The 7,646-nt window shown below is 42.9% G+C and overlaps 1 non-coding gene across 1 annotated transcript; it reads left to right on the top strand.

The window, feature by feature from the left end:
- The first annotated feature begins 3,948 nt into the window (after nt 1-3,948).
- On the top strand, nt 3,949-4,022 carry TRNAD-GUC (transfer RNA aspartic acid (anticodon GUC)). The gene has a single exon. It is a non-coding gene; the product is annotated as a tRNA-Asp (tRNA).
- Nucleotides 4,023-7,646: the final 3,624 nt, after the last annotated feature.

Here is a 7,646-nt window from a genome sequence, read left to right on the forward strand (position 1 = left end):
AACATTGAGAAGGTACCTCCAACTCAATCCCAATTAAGTATCATCATTAACCCAACAAAATTAATTATGAGTATCACGGTGATGAGATTCAAATGATAATCCAGGTACTAGATACTCAAGTTGTCCATAACCGGGGACACGGCTAATCATGATTAGTTTGTACACTCTGCAGAGGTTTGCGCACTTTTCCCCACAAGACTCGATCGCCTCCGCTTGATTCTCGCACTGCATGATGTTTGAGAAACGGATGACCGAGACACAGTCTTTCAGAAACAATCACTCTTTACTCTGGATGGACCGGTACACCTACTTTCCCCTACATCTGCTAGTCCACCTCTTCAAGAGATCCTGTAACCTACTCAGCTATGCTAGAGCCCATAATAGCTTGCGGCTGCACACGGAAGTTTCTAGCATGAATAATCTTATGATCCCTTTGAGCCTGGGTGGCGGACCTTATACAAACAGGCAACACTGGGTTCTCCAGGTGCCTCAATCCACCCAGATGTGAGTTTTAGTTGCCACCTTACGTTGAACCATTATTAACAATCTCACATCTGTCATGAATATCTCTCAAACCCAATCCACGTCTACGAGCATAGCATGGCAATAATAAAAGCAATGTAGAAGTAACTCCCAAGGGTTTGATAAAGTAAAACAGGTAATAGGTACTACCTCAACTACTTCCCAGTACCCACAGTTTAAATAGATCCTAATCATGCAATGTTTTTGAGGGTAGAATCTAATGCACAAAAACTGGGTATGAACGGGATATGATCAAAGTGTTACTTGCCTTGCTGATGATCCGCAAAACCTAGCGATTCGAAGTAACAAGCGGCACACTCCGGGTACTCTATCGCAAACAAACAAGCATACAATCAGTACTCATCTAATGCACAGGTAAAACTCAAATGAAAGATCCAACCAGAAAGTTCAACTTAAGAACTCCGGTTTGCAAAAAGAATCAACTCGAAAGAAGCAACGAAAGTCAAACGACAAAAGAAAGAAACTTCGTTTGCCAATCTGGATCTAGGTCAAATTTTACTGTAGCAAAAACTTGTTTGAGTAGGTTAAACGGAAAGAGAATTTCGAGACAAAACTCTAGGCGCTTGAATCGCCTGATTCCGATAAACGAGCGAGAAGTTAAACAGAATCGAAGATTCGATCAGAAATCGAATCTGAGAAAATAACGAGAAAATCCGACGAAAAAGAAAAACGGACGAACGGTTAAATAACGGACGTTCGTTAACAGAGAAAAACCGACGAACGCGTTCGTTAAAATGAACGGTTCGGTGAACGCTCGTAAAATAATAAAACCAAAAAAAAACCGATCTAGGGTTTTTTTTAAAACAAAGGTTTTTTTTACAGAAAACCGGCAACGACGGGAATCGGGGCAGCGGCGGTACCTTGACGGCGGGCTCCGGCGAGGGGCTCCGGCGGGTGCGGGGCTCGGGGGTGCGGGGGCGGCGGCTCCGGCGGCTCCCGGCGGCGGCGGCGGGGTAAACGGCGGCGGCGGGGGGGCGTGTTGCGGTGGCGGCGATGAGGGGCTCCGGCGGCGGCTCGTGGTGAGGAAAGAGAGGGGGGGCGGTATTTAAGGAGGGGGGGTGTGCGGCGGCTTGGGCAAGGGGGCACCCGAGGCGGCGGCGGCTCCCGTGCCCGGGACGGACTCCGGCCGCGAGCTCCCGTGCGGGAAGAGGAAGACGCGAGGCGGGCCGTCGGCTGGGCCTTTGGCCCAGTCGGCGCGCGGGCGGTTTTGTTTTGTTTTTTTTTTAAATAAGTTCCGCGGAAAATAATTCGTAGAAAAATAAATAAAAATCAGAAAAATATGAAATAAAATTTCCCCGTCTTGTTAGAAAATCTAGAATAGGGTGAACATTTGTAAAATCAAAAATAAATATTTTGAAAACATGCAATATTTTTAATGCAATGAAAATTGCAAATAAAATCCAAATAAATTCCAAATAATGATTTTAACATTTTTCCTCCAGTATTTCAATTGTTTTGGATAAGTCATATTTTCTCCTCTTGTTTATTTAAAATGAAATATTTTTCCGGAGAGAAAAATAATTAAAACCACAATCCTCGTTTGAAAAATCAAATTTGAAAATTCGAGAAAATCCCCAACTCTCTCCGAGGGTCCTTGAGTTGCTTAGGATTATCGAGGATTTGTCAAAATGCAACAAAACATGATATGCAATGATGGTCTATGTATAACATTCCAAATTGAAAATTTGGGATGTTACACATACCTTCATTTTGTCTCATGTGTGTTGAACATTGTCTTCCTCGGTTCCAGCTTCACTGATGTAGGTAGGGCTGGGCGAGAAAGGGTCCCCTCTTGCCTATTAGTAAGCGGGCCTTCGATTCCACCGGGGTCTTACGGTCTCATAGAGGGGGGAGAACTACCTAAATAAAGAAGAATAGTGCTATTTATAAATAAGAGTAGGCGTGGAGAGCTTTTTGCGGGGAAACTTGCAAGTCAAGTTTGGGGGGAGGCGGGCGTCGACCCAACCTTATGATATTCGGACTATAACAGTTCCGATGAACAGTCACTCACTTTTGACAGTTATACGATTCCAGAAGATGATCCAGAATTGGGTCAATCACGTTTATTAGAAGTTGACAATAGAGTGGTTGTACCAGCAAAAACTCATCTACATATGATTGTAACACCCGCTGATGTACCTCATAGTTGGGCTGTACCTTCCTCAGGTGTCAAATGTGATGCTGTACCTGGTCGTTCAAATCTTACCTCCATCTCGGTACAACGAGAAGGAGTTTACTATGGTCAGTGCAGTGAGATTCATGGAACTAATCATGCCTTTACGCCTATCGTCGTAGAAGCAGTGACTTTGAAAGATTATGCGGATTGGGTATCCAATCAATTAATCCTCCAAACCAACTAAACCGGGGAAGCTGAAGCGGAAATGCAATTCTCGGGTGAGTGAAGGGGGAAGCTCCAGGAAGGCTTCGCTCGCTCGCTCAAAAAGCTCTAACGCTCGTTTACGAGTGGAGTGCATAAGCCCTTATTGAAGTAGAATGAGGCCTTACTACACGAGCTCGTAAGTCAAGCACGGAACGAGCCTTGTCTACGAAGCTTCGCTTCATCATCTTGCTTGCTTCTGGCGAAGCTTAACGCACTATAACATAGGCATGCATGATGGTATGGTAGGAAGACTCCTTTTAAGGCCGACCACTACATAGGAGCGATAGGAAGCCAAGCCGTCAAAAGGAAAGGCGAGCAGCCCTTATTGCAATAGCAAACGGCCTACTTATAGCCCTATTTATACCCTTTCTCGGGGACTTCAACGGGCCTTACAAGCTCAATAAATTGCAATTCTTCACCTTTTCCTCAGACAGTGGGAATGCATTTTCTTACTTGATTGACATTGACAGATATGTGTACCACACCGAACAAGCAATATGTCATATGCTTGATGTACCAGCCAAGCCAGCTCTTTTTTTCTCAGTTCCCTTATCCTTAGCGCAAAAGTAAAAAGAAAATGAAAGAGAGTTTGTATTTGCAAATGAAAATGAATATGGATCTAAATAAATTAGATAATCAATAAATAAGAATTGGAATAATAGAAAAAATATCCTTCGCCCCTTATCTCTTCATCATCGTCAGTTCCGTCACTTGTGGTATTCGTTTAGAATCTTGTTGACCCTACTCGCTTACTCCTATTTTCCTTATTTCTTTTTCTACATAATTAATTAGAACTTTCTTGAAAGAATGGGGTTCTCTCTGGGGGGGCGCACCCTCTCTTCCTTTTTGAGAAAGATGGGCTTGTTTTTTTTTCAATAAGTTCTATTGTTTTGACACATTTAGTATATAACATAATATATATAAGAAAAGTACTAAAGGCAAAGGGCATTCTGTTGTACAGCTACTTTGGTATAGTTACAAAGGTAACCGGTAGGTGACTGTTGAATCGACAATAGTTACGAAAGGGGGAAATAGCTCAGTTGGTTAGAGTGCTGGTCTGTCACGCCAGAAGTCGCGGGTTCGAACCCCGTTTTCCCCGCCCGATCTTTCTTTCTTCCCGAGGTCATACCTCTGCCACTTTACCCTGAGTTTCACTAAGGCATATAACCCCATTCGGGTAAGAGAAGCAAGCAGTGGGGAACATCTATTTATATGCGTGTTAGCATCAACAGCATCTTTTTGAAAGTAAATTACATCGATCCTCGGTGCTAGGTACTCAGGTAAGTAAATCCTGAGGATAGAACTAGAGCAAGTAAGCTCATCGCACTATCAAGTCAGTCAGGAACTAGTCTGCCAAGCTTAAGAAGAAGTGAAAAGTAAGCAAGTTGTCATCTAGTGAGGGCTAAAAGACACGGAGAACATCCCCCCTCTATTTGCCAATAGCTTCCGCCTTCCTCTCTTTCATTTCATGTCGGTTCAGCCGAGCCAATAGATTCCATAGGCGGGTCAGTTATAGCTGTAGTAGCCTTTGATTAGGTCCTTTCAATAGACTTTCCGTAGCTATAATTCGATAGACTTTCCGTAGCTCAGTACTGTTGATCGTTGACGCCCTCAACTGTACTTACGGCTGTACTTGTGAAAAGAGATAGAGCCGTCTCGCTATGACTCAAAGATGGTCAAAAAGCTAATAGATGGGCCACAAAAGGTAGAGGAGAGGGGGTAAGAAGAGTAGACTTACTACTGGATACAAGATAGGGTATACAGCTAAAAGGGTGAGATAGAGGAATGAAATGAGCCAGTGAAACGGTCCACGACCACAAGTATTGAGCTATAACCATAAAACTTGGGGAGTGCCTCAAGAAAATCCATTGAAATAGAAGACCCAGGTTGTAATGGAACAGACAAAGGTTGAAGAAGACCAGCAGGAAGGGTGTGCTCACTCTTGTTGAGTTGACACACATTACAGGGAAGAACAAACTTGGAGGGAGAAAAATAAACCAGAAGGGACCCATTGTTTCTGTGCAAGTCGAACAATGATGGAAAAGCATCCAGTATGTAGCCGACATATGCCAACAACCCAAATGCACATATGCTAGTTAAGTTGAAACTCCTAAATTAAAGCGCAAGCAACAAAACTACTTTTTGGAAGGCGCGGAGCGTTGAAGAAGAGCATAGCTCGATTAACACAACTAGGGGCAATATGGTTCATTTTCCTAGAACACCACAACAAATGTCCCTACCAGCTGTTGCCAGTGAAGCTGAAACCATGGCTACCCCTCAACAAGCCTCTAGCTCTTATCCTAGGCCTGAACCGCCTGAACCTCCAATTACCGTACCGTTGGTACTGAATACGACCACCACTCACACCTATTCCAGACCTTTAAACCCCTGACCACCTAGACCTCTAGTAGCAAAGCAACTAAAAGACCCAATCACAAAAATAACCCTCTCTATCCCCCTCAAAACCTTGGCACGAACACTTGTTTCCAGCCACCTATGGCCTTCCTCACAGCTCAAAACATGATAATATTAGACCTAATCCTGCACCTCCACCACCACAACCAAGACCCAATTCAATACCAAATATCCAATTTTCCCAACCAATACTTTTGCCCTATGCTGGAAATTCCATGAAACCAGAAGTGCCAATATATACTTACCTTAACCAACCGCTTCCAACTCAATAGCATGACCCGTACCAATACCTGCAAGAACAAAGGCCGCAAAATCAATATCAATATGGGCAGCAGATACATCAACCTCCTAGAGTTTATTTTCCAATATTTGAAGGGGCCAGGTCTTGGATACAAAAGTGTGAACATTAATTTTCGGTGTACCAAGTTACGGATTGGTACAAGGTAGAACTTTCGGCTATGCACCTTAGGGGGAGAGCTGAAAGCTGGTACAATAGTTTCTTAGTGAATAGGGGACAAGTATCTTGGCAAGAGTGAATTCAAGAGATTGTAGAGAGGTTTGAGGTAAGAAATGTGGTTGGTGTAGTTGATGAGTTTAATCACTTGAGGCAAAGAGGAAGCCTAGAAGAGTACAAGTCACACACAATTGGCAGAATTGAGGGCTGCCATGTTGAGGTGCAATCCCTATTACGGTGACAACCTTTTTCGACAAAGTTTTCTTGGGGGTAAGGGTATTGTAAATAGAGATAGATGTTTCGTCCGGCTCTGAGAAACAATTCGGCAACCCCGCTCTTCCCTTTGCCTCTTCCACATCTATTTTGGAAACTTGATTCGGTTGAGTTTGAAGCAAGGATCTAATCAGATAACGCTTTGTTCTCCAATGAATGGAGGTGGAATAATTTATTGAGACAGAGAAAGCTACATCTCGACTTTATTTAAATGAAAGAAAAAGGTTAGTCCTGCTCCTAGACTTCCAATTCCAAGTAGTAGTAACGGAAAGGAACAGGTTTAGGAGAACTTTTTTTATGTCTTTCTTATAGCGATCGCTGAAAGTCAGTCAATGCCCTGGCTTCAATGAATGAAGACCGATGGGCTACGAAGTGGAGATGATGTCGTCGTGTCATTGCTCATGATGTCTTCACCAGGATTTGACTTACCAATGTGAAAGGTACCGTGCCAGTGGTTCTATCATTTAGATAGAGAGTGATCTTTCCTTCTTGTCGAAGAAAGATATGACGTTGGGAAGGGAAAGGGAGTAGAAACGTTTTCGTAGCCTTGGGGCGAAGGGCTGAGAGTTCCGTGATCCAGTTCTTTGAGCATACATAGGTTGAGGATGGAACTCCTATAGCAATCGATGTGGAAAAAGGCAACAGCCGAGAATACAAAGCAGAAAAAGCGAGTGAGATCTTGACTTTCTATTATCATACAACATAGAAGTATTTAATCAAATCAGAAAGAGCCCTGGGATTTGACCAAAACGGCATAATTGAAAGCTCTCGTCTCAGTCGCTCGCCTAAGAAAAGGTACCGGGTTGCTCCGTGATGACGAATAAGCAACCCAGCCCAATCCTTGCTTTCATAGAAAAAGGTGAATTTACTCGAATATTCGTTCAATGACTCAATATTTAGTAATCAAATCATGCGTTTGTTAGATCATTTAGTGAGAAATAAAACGAGAATAAAGAGAGAGTCCTCACCTCAATATCGACAACAATGACCTGGCAAGTGAAGTAAAGTAAAAGCAAAGTAGAGCCCGGTTGATGTCAAACGTTTTCAAATCTTACCCACCATATCCATTCATGCACGTTACTAGATGAAAAGTAAAAAATAAAGCAATGATGGTTTTTATCAGAGCCACTTTACAACCGGTTTAGCAACTTCTTCATGCCCCTACGAACGAAATATTTGGAGTTTGACAACTGGTTGACGCCGGTTGACACTCGAATGAATATATCGCCGGTAGATACTTGCTTTTCTAATGAGGTAGACACTTTTGCATGTTAAGGTTTCCACTTCAAACCATCCAGATTTACACTTCAATTTCTCGTTGTTGACACGGTTTACACTTGACTTCATTCAAACTGACACTTATGTATCTATCTAGGCGGGCGGGCACTTAACCAAACTCAGGTTGACACAAACTATACAAAAGTCTTAATTAGGGTGTTTTTTTCCGATCAACCCGAAACTCCGAACATAACCGACCCTGACTAGACCTTTTCCCAAGCAACTCCGAATACTGGAAAATCTGAATGAAATTCGATAAGAGAAATCAGAGCATGTTTCTAAATTTGTGATAACTAATTATTT

Source organism: Aegilops tauschii, chromosome 4 (genome assembly GCF_002575655.3).
Source record: "Aegilops tauschii subsp. strangulata cultivar AL8/78 chromosome 4, Aet v6.0, whole genome shotgun sequence".
NCBI lineage: Eukaryota > Viridiplantae > Streptophyta > Magnoliopsida > Poales > Poaceae > Aegilops > Aegilops tauschii.